Source organism: Anser cygnoides, chromosome 27 (assembly GCF_040182565.1).
Source record: "Anser cygnoides isolate HZ-2024a breed goose chromosome 27, Taihu_goose_T2T_genome, whole genome shotgun sequence".
Taxonomy (NCBI): Eukaryota; Metazoa; Chordata; class Aves; order Anseriformes; family Anatidae; genus Anser; species Anser cygnoides.
In genome coordinates, this window is record NC_089899.1 from 3,789,159 (window position 1) to 3,805,124 (window position 15,966).

Consider the following 15,966-nt stretch of genomic DNA (forward strand, 5'->3'; position numbering starts at 1 on the left):
GCAAGTCAAGATTAAAACCATCTGTTCTGAACATTTCCCAGACTACAAATTAATAATTGCAGAATCCTTCTCCCCCTCTTCGGTCCCCACCACTGCATTCCCCAATACCACCACAGTAAGTCTTCCTTCACCCTCTTCCTCCCACTCTCCTACCTCTTCCCTCTGCATCCTGGGCTCATCCTTCTCCTTCACCCTTTCATTTTTCCTCACTTCTCCCCCTCCTCACCTTTCTCTGCTCACCAGTCACCTTTCTCTCCTATCTGCTCTTCCCTGTGGCTCTCCAGCACCCACCCTCCCCAGGACGTCTTTCCTTACTGTGTCTCTCACACTTTCCCTGTCTTACTGTCCTTCCGTGTCCCCTTCTCCCTATTCTCTCATCACCCCCTGCTCCTACTCTTCTCACTCATTTCTGATCCTCCCCCATGACATATCAATCTGTAGTTAAATCTTCCATCAGATAATAAGAAAAAATAAAGCAAAGATAAGCACTGTTTTTACATCTCAGCAAGTGTCTCCACAATTTGATAAAATTCCCCAGACACTGCATGAGCCCCTCAGGGCTGCTTCATCACCAGAGCAGGGAGCAGCTAGATGTTGCAGCACAAAGTGGATTTGCCAAGGTTTTGCCTCCTTGATTAGCTCTGCATGCCAAATTGAGGTGACTCTTGTTTATCTCCTTCACAGAGATGCTGTGGTGATTAATTCATTTATGTTGGCCCACCACTGAGTGAATGCTAAAGCCTGGATTACCTGTGCTTCAGTTCAAAACTGCAGTTCCCCAGGCACCCACTTCAGCTACCACCTTTTATAGTGGCATACAAAGCCCAAAATCCAGTGTCTGACCCTCAGATTCTCCAGGAGTGAATGTTCTGGAGCTGGTCAGACCCAGCCACACCTCATCCTTTCCAGAAGGACACCACACTACAGTCAAGCCCAGTTGCTCCAGTGAGCACATGATCACTTGTCTGCATCCATGCCCAGTCATACAGTTCCCAGAAAGTCCCAAGTGTTGTAGGAAATCAGCTTCTTCAAAAAAGGATATTAAGCTGCCTCTAAGATGTTGCTGAGTGACTGCTCTTCTTCCTTCCTCTCCAGCATGCATTCAGAGAGGTTCATTCAATTAAGCAGAGAGAGTCTTCGCTCAGCGGACAGGCCATACACCTCAGCTACTTCTCTTTTCCTTGCACTGAAACCTGAAATTGCTAACTCCTAGCTGTAATCTGTCTTATGTTCCATCCTTGAGAACATGGAGTCTGAAGTTAAACTGTTCAGCTGCCTTGTAACAACAGTTCAAAACTGTTGATGGTGTTGGCAGTAGCTTACTTAGCAACTTAGGATTCTGCTCCTTTCTGAACCTCAAATTCTAGTTTCCTGCTCCCTTTCAGTAGTGTCAGTCAGAGACTCTAAACCACCGCTCAGCTATTCTGTTATAGGGTGTTCTTTGGGGGAGGCAAGCCTCAAGTTTCAAGACCTTGCTTTAAAACACAGGTAACCAGCTCTAGGTGGCCCTAATTGAGCAGGGGAGGTTGGAGCAGGTGATCTCCAGAGGTCCCTTCCAACCTCAGCCATTCTATGATTCTGTTTATAAGGAGACAGCTGTAAGGAGCAGCCAGCTGTAGGGACTAGAGAAGTTGGGAATGGGGTCTGTAGCTAAATACAATGGAGCACAGTGTTCATAGGGTTAACGTGTCTGAGTCCAGCACCACGAATGGGGAACCTTATTTTGCACTGTACTGCTGCTCCCAAGTCAATCCAGCTGTATGCATCCTCCCAGCCCTACCTCAAAACACAATGTGCCAAGCCAGCCGCCTGCTTGCCATGCTGGTCTTCAGGCTGTTGTGCCACAGATTCCCTCCAGTGTGAAAATCTGTCCTTCAGACTGAGTCCTGATAATGAAAGTACCAACCATCTCCAGAACCCCATGTGGTGGTACAAGGTGTCTCCACTGTCCATGTCCCACCAGTTAAAATAAGATATGGTTCACACAGTGGCAATTAGGGCTGTTGCAGTCACGGGTCAGGGCAATGCAGTCAGACGAGTGTAAGGTACTATTCCTCTCATCCTAATGTAGACACCTGCACTACTCAGAAGAATAGCACCCCACACTTCACTAACTGGATCTCCAAGGCCTATGAGTTTGTCCAGGTATCTGGCTCATGTGCCAGCATCTCAGTTTTCCAACTTTGCATGGTCACAGTGCATGTCTTCCTTCAGTCAACTATAAACAAATGAAGACATGCCCACTTTTCTATTAGTGTTCTGGAGTTGTCATTATTTGAAGAAGTTGGTGCCAATAGCACCTTTTAAGCAAAGTAGAATATTAATATAGAAAAAATTGTGCATTTCTGAACTTTCATGTGAAAACTTGCATAATGCTGATCTTCATCTGCTAGAAAAGATACACATGACAAGCCTCTTGTATGCAATTACAAAACAAAACAAAACAACCAACCAAAAAACAACAACCAGAAATTTGTGTAGCTTAAGCAGGAATGCAATTTCAATAGAAAACAAAAAAAAAAACAGCTTCCAATAAGTGGTACGGTTAACTTGAAGGCTATTTTGTAGAAGGTCTCACTTGTGGTTCCTCACAGAAAGCATCCACAACTGCGTGCACATGTGATTTGCATCCACCATGGACAAACTGATGTTTGCAGCAGCTTAGTCAGCCAGGATTCTGGTAAGGTTGCACACAATTACTACATGATAATATAGAAATACGGATTTGCTTTGTGGAACAAATTAAGTTTGCCTATTTTTATTTCATTTAATATGAAAGAGTTCAGTCACTATGGCTTTTATTTAACTTAGAGCAGAATGTATAAGATGAAATTGCTCACATCACAAGACATCAGAGGGGCATGGCTTATGCTGTCTGTCTATCCCAGGCCCATCAGTTAATGATGGAGAACTGGAGGGAAAGTTCTCATTGCCAGCCTCTGTATAATGAGAAACAAAGAGAGATGGAGCAGACAGTGAGTCAATCCAAATTTTGAAGCATGTTCTGCTCCACTTCCCTCTTTTTTTTTTTTTTTTTTGTGAGCATAGAAGCTGGTACAGGAACTGCTCAAAGGAGTTTGTCATTATCCTTGGAAACTCCTTCCAACTCGGTAACTGGCAATGAAAATGCTAAATCTCTCATGCTTGGAAACCTGCTTACTGGCTTCTCAGAAATAGGCTTCTATGTTGCATACTAAAGTCTAAGAAATGTACGTGAATTTTGAATCTGAACTCTGTAGTGTTTGTGCTCATAATACATACACTATGCAGACAGATTGCAGTTACAGACTGTTTGCAGATATACAAGCATGAATTATGAAAGTAATTTTTAAGTTTGCTGTCAACATTGGTTTATTTATGATCTCCCCTTTGGATCAGCTTCCAAATCTAATTTTATGGTGCAGTAGTTGAAATTTGAGTTGGGGCCCATATTCTACTTCACTGGAGCCTTCTTGTAGTTTAAAAGGTTCTAGATGTCCTAGTAGAAGAAAAGATTCCTCTGTCTTTTTTAACCAGCAAGTGGATCAAGAGGCAAGCCTCATCGTCTAACTTTAGGTAACATTAAAAAAAACTAACAGAACTATTAAAGAAACAAAACAACAGAGATCAGAAGAACTGGATGGAATGCTTCACATACTTCAGTACCATAACAATTTTCATATCATAATTAACACCACAGGGCACAAGTAGAGGATTTTCATAGGCACAGATGAGGAAGAGAGAGTTAAGTTTTAACTTTTAGTAGAACTTGGATTCTTGGCATGTCTCTTGTTTCACAAAAAATATGCCAGACATTCCCCCTAATACAGTCTATCTCTCCTCTGCCCCACATATCGTCTTTGCTTGTCAAAACAGATTTGCTCCCCCACAGTGCTTGGATTTATTTATTTTTCATTCCTCTCCCGTTCTGGACAGAAGGAAGAGCAAGTCATTTTCCTCTCCATTTCCTCTCCATCCTGTCTTGTAATTCTGGGACAAGAAGCAACCACCTTCCCATATCAAAGTCCCAAGCAGTTCACAATGGTACACATTAATGCCAATCCAACCTCAGGAAGATGTTTCTCCCATTTTTTTTTTCCTAACAAATAGATTAGATTAGAAGGATAGCTTTTTATCTGTGGCAAAATGGCCTGAATCCCCTCTAGATTCATCTGACACCAGAGATTCCTCTGACTAAGCTAAGCATCAAAGATAAAGACTTCTGGAATTTCTCAGTGGACATACAACACCATCTCCCCTGAACAGGTGATTTAATCCACAGTCACACTGCATGTGTCCATACCTGCTGAACGATTTACAGAGCAAAACCCTCTATGGTCCAGGTACACATGCACATACCCACCTTCCTGGAATGTCTGCAGCATTCACTATTCATTATGATGTCTCTTCCACCAAGGCCCCCCGGTCTTTCCTCATTAACAAGACAACCATGGACAGCCACACCGTCCTGAAGGACAGGAAAAAGGTATTAGTGCTACATCAGTACCTTGGGTGTTTTTATGCTCCCTTTATGGGCAGTCCCCTGCCTCCTTTCCAAACTTCTCAGTTCTGCTGTTCTCCCTGTACCCCATTGCCTCACACTGTCTTCCAGAGCAGGTCTTTCCACCAGGCTCTTTCTGCTTCGGGCAGCAGGAACCAGAACTGGAGGAGATGCACAGACTTCTGAGGAGATATGAGGAGAGGGCTGGAAACAGGAAAAGCCTCTGAGCTATAGGGGCTTATGGCAATTGAACTCCTCAGGACCATGATGTGTGTGGCCCTGCCATGTACCAAGGAAAGGGCCTGGAGTGGTCTTTCCAGAGCATCCAGACAGTTTCTCAGAGTCTTGGTAGTGCACTATCAGCTGGAGCTAGCTGACAGTTAAGTCCTGCTCTGGAATAAGCCAGTGCTCAGGCCCTGGCATGAACCAGGCTTTGGTGGAAACAGTGGAAACAGTGAGGCTGTGGAAACAGGCTTTGGTGGAAACAGTGAGGCCAAGGGCTTTGGCACAGAGCAGGTCATTGCAGAAGCCTCCAGGCCTCACCTTCATTGGCAAACCCAAGGACGTTTGATCTCTTCTCCCAAGCAGCAAGTGATAGGACAAGAGAAAGTGGGCTCAAGTTGCACCAGAGAAGGTTTCGGTTGAATATTAGGTAAAATTTCTTCACTGGAAGAGTTGTGAGGCATTGGAACAGGCCGTCCAGGGATGTAGTTGAGTCACCTTCCCTGGGGTATTCAAAAGACATGTAGATGTGGTGCTTAGTGGCATGGTCTAGTGGTAGACTTGGCACTGCTAGGTTAAAGGTTGAGCTTGATGATTTAGAGGTCTTCTCCAATCTAAATAATTCTATGAAATTCAGCTTCATTCCCTAAATCTGGGTGAAGTTCTCATGCCATGTCCTGCTAGTCTTGCAACATGCACACTCAGCATGCAAACAATATGCCTAAATACCTTATTTTTCATGTCTGTTATGGTACTCGTCAACATCCTCCTCCCACCCCATGTTCCCCTTTTGCCTTCTGTTCCTCCCTACCCCTAGTCCAGTCCTGACTATTTTAACTCCAGCACCTCTTTCTGTGCCTTCTCTATCTCCCATGCAATCCCTCTATTTCCTCTAAAACTCCCAGACCTCTACCAGACACTTTCTCTCTTAGTTGTTCCTACGCTGTTCATGTGCACTGCTGCTAACACCAGGGTAAGACTGAGTGTGCATGGGAGCAAGATATTTATGCTGACAGAGTAGCCTTGTTCCCACGCCAGAGTCCTTATTCCAGCTGTGCCTATTTAACCTAATTTTTGTACTGCCATCATTAACCGTGGAGTGCATATGTACAGCAAAACCACAGTGTGACAGCCCCTACAAAGGGTGGTCACCATGTCTTTAAGATCCCCTATTTGAGGACACTGAATATGCAATGGAAATGAAAAGTATGAGAGTGAAGATATGTTTTGAAAGGGCAGGTTTCTGAGTGAGCACAGAACCAAATGGAGGGTACCAGGGCACAGTGAGGATGGGCTCCTGGACACAAGCACCCTTAGAGGAAGGGTTCCTGAGCAGAGACCCTGTGTAGAAGGGGGTCGCTGTCTGTAAATGTCCCGTGTTTGTCAGAGCACATGGCGGAGGTGATGAAACTGAACTGTTCTTGAGCTTCAGGCATTCAAAACTGCATTATATGGTCCCCTGGCCAGGAGAACCGTGCTTCAGGGGATTTTTTTCTTCTACTTCCTATAAAACTCAGCTACAGAACAGGTTAAAAAGAGATCATCCCCTCGCTTTTGGGATGTCATGAACAGAGGGAACTGTGAATCCTGTCAGATCCATTCTCACAAATCCCTCCAAATGAAGGACACTTTTCCCTGGGGCAAAGTACTATTGGGGTTTCATGACAACCCAATACCCACGTGTGGAAAAGACCAGGAAGAATGCAAGACACTTCGGATGTGTGGAAGGTTTGTATGAGGCTGCGTTTTGTGTTATCTACAGCTCAGCATGGCAAGATACAAGGAAAGTGAAGCCTCAATATGCAGTGGCATATTCTGTCCAGACTTAAGTGTCTCACCTTCCTAGTTTCGGGTGTTGGCTGGAGGAGGGGGGCTCTCAGGTTCAACATCTCAATAGAACAGAACTCCTTTTTTAGCTTCTCTGTCCTGTCTACCGTGCAGTGAGATCACAGCTAAGCCCCAAACTCCAGCCCATTCCTTCAAGATCCACCATGTCCCTTGTTCTGTAGGATGATGTTGTAATGCATGTCTATCTGGAAGCCAGATGAACTGCAAAAGCCTGTCTCTAGGGGAGTCTGGGACACTATGTTTCCATAACTCCTAACAGCTAGAGACAGGCTTCAAATCAGTCTCTCTTTTCATTTACAGCAGTGTTAAGAGACCAGACAGGAAGTGATGTCATCTTTCTCCATCCACCCACACCTCCCTTGGCATATGACATCACTCTCATAATTTCCACCTCTGTCTGTATTTTTAAAGTTCTCCTTTAAAACTCTCGCTCTAAAGCATATTCAGCTTTATCGACACGAGACACTTACTACTATTTTCCAAAGAAAATGCTTTTGCTGAAAAGCCTGAGATCTTCCCATTTGGAGTTCATGGCACCAGCATTCCTGAGATGCTGATTAATGGCTCTGTGCTAATGCAGGAAATGTAGCCAGCTGCTCTCTGGCATTAACAACTAGTTAAGGCAAACAGGGCTCTAGGAAACACATTTTATGCAATTCCACACACTCTTATAGTACCAGCAAAACTCAGAAACAATATTTTTGCTTAGAGTCATCTGAAAACAAGAACCTTCCAGTGCAGTGTAAATGTAGAGTGAAGTCACACAACCACAGAATCACAGAATGGATGAGGTTTGAAGGGACCTCTGAAGATCACCTAGTCCTGCTGAGCAGGATCACCCAGAGCACGTTGCGCAGGATGGTGTCCAGGTGGGTTTTGAATATCTCCAGAGAAGGAGACTCCACAACCTCTCTGGGCAACCTGTCCCAGTGCTCTGTCACCCTCACAGTAAAGAAGTGCCCCCTCATATTGAGCCGGAACATCCTGTGCTTCAGTTTGTGCCCATTGCCTCTCATCCTGTCACTGGGCACAACTGAAAAGAGAGCAGCTCTATCCTCTCGACACCCTCCCTTCAGATATTTCTTTACATTGATGAGGCCAACCACATTGTCAAGCATAACAGAAAAACAAGGGTGGATAATTCCGTCCTCTCACCACAACACCCTTTTTCTTTATGGCCCAGAGAGAAAAAAAGTCTGAAGCTGGAACTGAATTGGCTGGAATTGGAGCTGCCATGATGCTCAGAGAGTAGCTAGGCTGCAGCACAGGAAAGAAAGTCTCTGATGTGAAGCTCCAGTTCATGGTAGAGATCACTGCATAATGGCTCAGTAGGTCCTCCCTATGTAGCTTTACACAGCTCTAACCTTCCTTGAGAGTTGGTGCCTAGTACTGGTACATGCTACCGGCTGCTGTCCTGAGGCGGTGGGCATTGTTGCTAGCAGGTCAGTCCCGGCCACACCTCAGAGAGATTGCTGAAAACCTGACAGAGAAGGAAACCAAATGGAATGGTTACAACCTTCCCAAAGCAGGCAGTGGAAACTGGGAAGGATTTGACATTGCCAAGGTGCTTGTTATCTCAGCATCCAGTGATCTGCAGCAGTCTGAAATACCTGTTCTGTAGCATGCCCAAGTGTGCCCCAGAACCCTTGTTCTCCTGACAAAAGGGTCGGCCTCTTCTCACAGGTAACTAGTGATAGGACTAGAGGGAGTGGCCTCAAGTTGTGCCAGGGGAGGTTTAGGCTGGAAATTAGGAGACATTTCTTCTCAGAAAGAGCAGTCAGGCATTGGAATGAGTTGCCCGGGGAGGTGGTGGAGGCACAGTCCCTGGGGGTGTTCAAGAAAAAGTTGGACCTGGTGCTTAGGGACATGGTTTAGTGGGTGACATTGGTAGTAGGGTGATGGTTGGACCAGATGATCTTGAAGGTCTAGAGTTTTCCAACCCTAATGATTCTATGATTCGTTAAGAGCTTTGCTATTTAAACGTATGGAAGCTGTTCTCCAGCTCTGGTTCACATGCGCAAACAGAGGCATAACAAGTAAATTAGCAGCATCCCTCCTTTGCTGACCTCAGAGTATCCTCTTCTGTAGGTAGTCCTTTGTAAGACTAGCTGATTTTCTTGATGAAATGGGCTTGACTTGATTTAGGAATATTGCCTTTCTTCCTCCCCACCAACACTCAGTCAGAAGTTGATATTGTAGTCACACTGTCTAAGCCTTTTATTGGAGAGAAACTTCACTCCACAATCTCTGCATCTAGCCCAGCAATTTGTGGCTAGGAATAAACAGATTTTCAAGCAGGCTTCCAGTCTCAGTGTTAAGATCCTCTGCTTTATAAAGCTTATTTCTTGCTTCCTCCTGTCTCCCAGGAAACAGTTAGCTTTACTTATCAGATGGAATTTATTGCCTTTTTTTTTTCTTTCTTTTTTTTTTTTTTTATCTGTTTCATTCAGCAGAAAGAGACAAATGAGGCTACACTTAAGTCAGACAAAGGTCTGGTTTCAGGGAAGAACATCACAAGTTCACCCTCTGCTGGCCACTCAAACTCCATAGCAGTAAAACTGAAGTGGTGATGCAGCTCCACAACCTGCAGTATGGTCAGAAGAAGAGGTCCCACAGCACTTTTCTTACAATACTGTGCAAGAAAAAAATAAAATATAAAATAAAATAAAATAAAATAAAATAAAATAAAATAAAATAAAATAAAATAAAATAAAATAAAATAAAATAATAAAATAGGCTGCATGGTTGCATACTTGGCAATGGACTCCCTAAAGTAACAGAGTTCTGCAAAGAGAAGTGAATGCATTAGGCTGGGAATATCAGTAAGGGTCTATCCTCACAACTCTGGGGACCTCCTAGTGGAAAGAACAGGCTTAGTGCAGCCTCTCCCTTGGACTCTCCAAATACACAAGGAGTTCTTTGTTTTGTACAGGGGTATAATCTGGGAAGGGAAATTGCAAGTAGTTTTTTTGGAACAAACCAGTAATGAAATCCCGTCAAGTTTTACCAAATAACAGTAGAGCTGGAGCCTCTTGGCCTCTTGGGCCTCTCTGTCTGCTGACAGCGCCGAGCAAACAGGGACCTGTTCTAATTATGTGTGCCAACTGCATTTGCTCAGCTCTTCCAAACCCAGCAATTGTTTAAGGCGCTTTGGTGAGCTGCCAGGAAACGTGCTCAGCCTCCCCCGTCCCACATCTCCTCCTTGTCAGACATGGTGCCTGTTGATTACCGCTGTGCTTTGGGCTGCTGGTGGAGACTGCCCTTCAGGACAGACCTCCTGTGCCAACAAACATTCTCAGGTACCAGCCTTGGCGGAAAAAAAATACCCTTTTTTTTTCCCATCCTGACCCTCAGAGCCCACCCACCACTCTGCTCCCCATGATGCCTCTGTTGGTCCAGCACCTCTTCCCATCATGGCCCAAACCAACCGCAAAGACCTGTCTACCTCATGCCAAATATCCCTGCAGTTTTTCCTTCACCCAGTTTCTTCACTCGGTTTGTTAGAGAGGATGACAAATTAATTCTGTCTTTCATCTTGTCAGTGATCTAGATGAGGGGATGAGGTGTACCCTCAGTAAGTTTGCAGATGACACCAGGTTAGACATGAGTGTTGATCGGCTCAAGGGTAGGAGGGCTCTGCAGAGAGATCTGGATAGGCTGGACCGATGGGACGAGGCCAACTGTATGAAGTTCAACAAAGCCAAGTGCTGGGTCTTGCACTTGGGGCACAACAACCACATGCAGTGCTGCAGGCTGGGGGAGGAGTGGCTGGAAAGCTGCCTGGTGGAAAGGGTATTGGGGGTACTGGTAGATAGATGGCTGACTATGAGCCAGCAGCGTGCTCAGGTGGCCATGAACGCCAATAGTATTCTAGCTTGTATCAGAAAGAGTGTGGCCAGCAGGACTAGGGAAGTGACCCTCTGTACTTAGCTCTGGTGAAGCTGCACCTCAAATACTGTGTTCAGTTTGGGGCCCCCCACTACAAGAAGGACATCAAGGTGCTGGAGCATGTCCAAAGAAGAACAACAAAGCTTATGAAGGCTCTAGAGAACAAGTCTTATGAGGAGTGGCTGAGGGAGCTGGGGCTGTTTAACTTGGAGAAGGCTCAGGAGAGACCTTATTGTACTTTACAGTTACCTTAAAGGAGGTTGTAGCGAGGTGGGGATCGGGCTCTTCTCCCAAGCACCAAGTGATGAGATGAGGGGATATGGCCTCAAGTTGCTCCAGCGGAGGTTTGGGTTGGATATTAGGAGACATTTCTTTACTGAAAGGGTTGTGCAGCACTGGAACAGGCTGCCCAGGGAAGTGGCTGAGTCACCATCCCTGGAGGTTTTCAGGATATGTGTAGATGTAGAACTTAGTAGCATGGTTTAGTGGTGGACTTCAGTACTAGGTTAAAGGTTGGACTAGATGATCTTAGAGGTCTTTTCCAACCTGAATGATTCTATGATTCTGTGATTCTATGACACACACATTTATTTAGCTTTGCATCCTCTGAAGCATTGAGCAGCACTGTACAGCACTAAGGAGTGTTGTCTTTCTCCTCTCAAGGCTTGGAAGGATCTGTCTTGCTGTAAAGTAAGATCCCTTTTGTTTTTCTTTGTGAAAGCCTTCCAGAGCACAGACAAACTAGGCCTGGCTGCTGCCCCCATTGTCACTATTACAATAGCCCTGCAAGATACATTTGGAGATCAGGACATACCACACCCACATATGGACAGAGAGCTCCTTCCCAGAGATCTTGGTCACAGACAGTAGACCCAAGGGAAATGGAAGATATGAGTCAGTGGCACAGTAATGAATAGAGCTGTATATTCCTCTTACAGCCAGGGTCCATGTCTTTCCCTGAAGAGTGGACTGTTTTTGCATTTACTTCCCTCTTTAGCTGTTTAAAGAGCAGCCATAATTCAAGAAGACCTTTTAAAGGAAGATCTGAAGCTTCCTGCTGCCCTTATCAATCCTTTGCTTGCATCAGCCTAAAATATCCACACAGCTAAAATCTTGCAGCTTACAGCAAAGTGCTGTTCTTTTTCACTGCCTTCTCTCTGATCTCAGCCAGCAGACACTCCAAACTCGCCAGTGCTGATTGGAAAGGACAATACATGTTTCTCCGCCCTCGCTGGACACCCTCTCAGTAGGATTGTGGCATAGGCACATATCTGGTAAGAGCACACTGATTTCTTGAAACAATGCAGTCGACTAATTGGTACGAAATCACTTAATTCTTTGGTAGTTTACTAGCTGACTCTGAAAGGTGAGACACAGTGTATAGTCCTGGGCAGGAAAATCCCTTAGGAATCTTGCCTGACAAGAAATATGTGAGAGTCAGGCAGACCCTTGCCTCCTTTAGCAGCAGGGCTGTGGGGCACTTTCTGCAGGCAGAGAAGCTCATGTGGGAAGAGATACACCTCCAGTACCTGCTTCGGGTGATGTAGCTAAACACCGTGTCTGTTCAGAGATGATGACAAGGACATTCTCCCCTCTGAGCATAAACAGAGGCAGCAGGGAGGTGAGCAATCCTTCTGCCCTTTTCATGAGACTGGCAATGGGAATGCCTTGGACTCCCTTCCGACGTCTCCAGGCCCAGCTCAGGGAGCACATGGGCCTCAGTCAGCACGCTTTTCCCTGCAAGGGGAGTCCTGAGTCCTTGATCTGGAAATGGATTGCTGTATCTCCATTGGGCATGGGCAACAGCCAAGTTCTGTACAAGGAGCAGGCAAAAGTGCTTACCTGTATGAAGTATCACAGGGACTGCTGTCACTTCTCCCTGAGTGTGCAATCTGGTCTAGACGTGCAAGTGAGATTATGGACAGGGCTGAACAACGACTATGCATTGGCTAGTGGAGGATAGAGATCTCCCCAGAGCTCATCACTGTGACTTTTATCTCCACAGGCCCACATGCTCCTGCAACAATCACCGCCTAACTACGTTCACCCTACCATGGAAACAAAAGTTGGACAGAGTTCTGGGGATCTACTGAGATCTACACAAGGTGTAGTTGCAGGTACTAACATACCTGAAATAGTTGTTGCCTTTGGTGGCTCAGAGTAAAATGAGTACTTGCAGTTTCTGCATAGGCAACAGGGAGACCTAGATCAGGCCCTTCTTACATGATGCACACATAGGCTGCACATAAGGGTCCAGATTCCTAGAAATACTCAAGAGTCTGCAGCCTTAAATGGATGATCAGATAATAAAGATATTTCAGGAATTGTGAGGAATCTACCAAATATGGTGCAACTTACTCATCCCCACAGAAGCTTAGTTTTGTGTTGCAAAGGCTAGCTCTTCCTCTGCTTGCTCCTAAATCCCACCATATGGATGGTTTAGCTCTAGACATACATACACACAGGCATAGGGGAGTCTTGTAACTATCAAGAGTCTAGCTGACATCCTTAAGTATCTCTAGGATCTTGGCCTGAATTCTGAGAAATGACAATGACCTGCAATAACAAAGCCTGGCCAAGGAGAAGCATATTGTAGTACCCATTCTATGGAAAAGTACCACCAGAAAGCAAGCACAGTGGGATAAAGAGCTCCTGGGCAGGTTTTCAGCTTGATGCTATTCCCAAGTGTTGGTTCTCCATTCAGCTGAAAGCCATTAAGAAGCAAAGGATTCAATTAAAAATCGTGAAACTTCCCTTGCAAAGTAATTTTGGGGCCATGTCTGGACCATACTTCAAGCAACTGAAGTTCGCTTAAGGTTCTACCTTCGTGTTTACAGACTCTGTCACAGCCTGAGCATGCAAGAGTTAATGTCTCTAGCTCTTGCCTCGATGGAGTGCAGCCCAGCACTGTCTGAACTGGCGTGAACTGCTGCTTAATGCTCCAAATGGTTTCAAGCACATTCCAGCTAGGCCCCCAGAGCAGGACTGTGTCCTGGCCAGACCAAACACCACAGTCTGTTTAACAACTGCAGTGCAAGGCACAGATCAAAGGCAGCAGCCTGAACGCCTGCTGCACGCTTTTTGCCTTTTATCTCCCTGCCCGGGAAGCACATCCTACAGCTACCCCCAAGAAGAGGTTGCAAGTCAAACCTTTCTCTCAGTATATTTCTTGCCCTAGTGACAACAAGTGCATTACGAACATGGGCTGTTGGTCTTGCTCTTGTCAGAGAGGAAGAATTAGTAAGGTAAGCAAGAGCTGATAAAGGACATTAGATATTCTCCTGCCATGGCTGCTAGAGAACTCACCCGAGCCTTCCAAAGATGTGATACAAATGGCATGAATTTGCAGGGTGGGAAGGGGAGACAAATCCTGAATTTCCCTTATACTGAGTGACAGTCTACCCTGGGAATGGCGGGAGGAAGAGGCAGAAGGGAATGGCTGGTGGGCTGGGGCCTTGCCAAGCTTTGAGACTAGTGGCTGCCAACAGCTCTTAGACACCTTCTAGGCCAGACTATAAAGAGGTAAAGAGGGGAGAAATTTCTTTCCTTTCCCTCCTTTGTACTCATGGAAAAATCTGTTGGCTAAAAATAAGCTGTAAGATAGCTGCTGCCCAAGGGACATCATGTACCCAGGCCAGGGAGCAAGCTCAAGGAAGGTGAATTAATAAAGCTGGGATCTAGAGTGTAGGAAGGAGACCATCTGGACCTATCAGTATACCTAACATCTTCGCAGTATCCCAAGGTGCCTCTGCTGGAACTCTTCAAAGATACCTGGCATTCTGGCCAGTCACAAGGGCCGTGACATGAGAAAATCACATGACAAATGACATGAGAAAATCTTGGAAGAAAACTAAGCCCTTTCACTCATCCAGAGGTTTAACTTTCTAACAAAGTCCATCTCTCCTTACCCTGAGTGAAAGTCTTTGACAATGCCCAGGGGTTTGCATTGCACTGTGTTTTGGAGGGTTCCCAATACTGTCTCATGAAAAGCTTAAGGGTGAACAGGGTCCTTTTTTCCCTTACTCTCTCCTGTAACGCATGGAATTGAAATCACCTCTTCCTTTTTGTTTTGTTGTCTGTGGCTTCATAATAAAAGAAGATGTTAACTATTTTAACTATAATTTCTCTCACTTCAGTAACTGATAATTAAAGATTCAATTTCCAAAGTTTTAATCAAGTTTGATAGTAGCTAGTCTTAAATCTTGATAAGCACCTTCATATTTCACTGAATTACAGGAGAGAGTTCCTAGTGGCGCCCTCCAGGGAAGAAAAGGTGGTGGTGTGAGCTCTTGCGCTATTACAAAGCACAAATGGGAAAGAAATGTTGTGTCTGCCCTAGCTGCAAGGGAAATGCTTGGTTTGGACCTCACATGTTATTAGGCACCGGAGAATCCAAACATGAGATTCTGATCCATGGGAAACTGCACTCCACTTGTCCAGCTGCTCCTGGAAGAGCATCATTCATCTAGGACCAGGAATGCCTTAGCTACTCCCACATGGGGATCCTGCAAGCTTTTGCATTTCCAGCCAGCTGTTGACAAAGTATCTGTTTCTCAGCAGCACTAGAGTTCAATGGACTATTCTGCGTTGCTCACTCAGTTGCACAAGTTCACAGGTTTGTTGCTTTGCTTTGCTATGTTCCTGCTGAACTTTGGGCTCACTGATAATTTTCCATGAAAATATTTTTTCAAGAAAAAATCTGTTAACCAAATTTTTCAGAGAAAGTGTCTGTTTTCCATGTACATTTTCTATATTTCACTGAAAAAAAAATGAAAAATGCTTTCATTTTTGCCCCCCCCCCCAAAAAAAAATATTTTTTTTTTTTTTTTCCCAGGAAATGAAAATTTTCTGTGGAAGAAACATTTGCTGAACAGCTCAGAAGAGAAGCAGAAATCTGTGCTCCTGTGGCCAGGCCAGTCCTGAGCTTTACAACAACAATAATATACAGCTCAACTGACTCCAGGTATATCAGCTCCCAAAGAGAAGTATTAGCTACCTTTTCTCCAGAGCCAAAGAAAGTCAGAAAAGTCAGTTGTTTGTCACAGTGCTGAGGCTGAGGAACTGTCCTCAGCTCATCAAAAGCATTTGGAAATGATTTTTTGAAAAAAAAATGGAGAAAGATGAGAGAAGGCAGATTTCTAGATTTACTTTTTCTTCCATCAAGAAAGAATGAAACTTTTGGAACATGAAAATGGAAAGCAACTTGAGTGAACAAATGTTAACTGAGTGATTTTTATAATTCCAAATCTGGAAAGAGGAAACACAGAAAAACGGAATAGATTTCAATCAAAGACATGGTAGTTTCCCTCCTGGATTGGAAGTGTGAAAGCAAAAGACATTCAGGAGAACTGGCAGTTCCTTAAAGAAATTACTGAGAACATAAGTGCAAACTATCCCCATGCAGAGGAACTAGAGGAAGTGTGGCTTCATTGCTTCTTACTTGCATTTGAAGTTGCACAGAGCTTGGAAACTAGGTCAGGGTAATAAGGACAAGGCTAAAAGAACAGTATGAGCTTGTTCAGGCAAAA

The 15,966-nt window shown here is 44.9% G+C and overlaps 1 long non-coding RNA gene across 1 annotated transcript; it reads left to right on the forward strand.

The window, feature by feature from the left end:
- The first annotated feature begins 4,399 nt into the window (after window positions 1-4,399).
- LOC125184481 (uncharacterized) lies at window positions 4,400-15,642 on the forward strand. The gene is made up of 4 exons (XR_007168561.2): window positions 4,400-4,465; window positions 11,606-11,712; window positions 12,444-12,555; window positions 15,273-15,642. It is a non-coding gene; the product is annotated as an uncharacterized lncRNA (long non-coding RNA).
- Window positions 15,643-15,966: the final 324 nt, after the last annotated feature.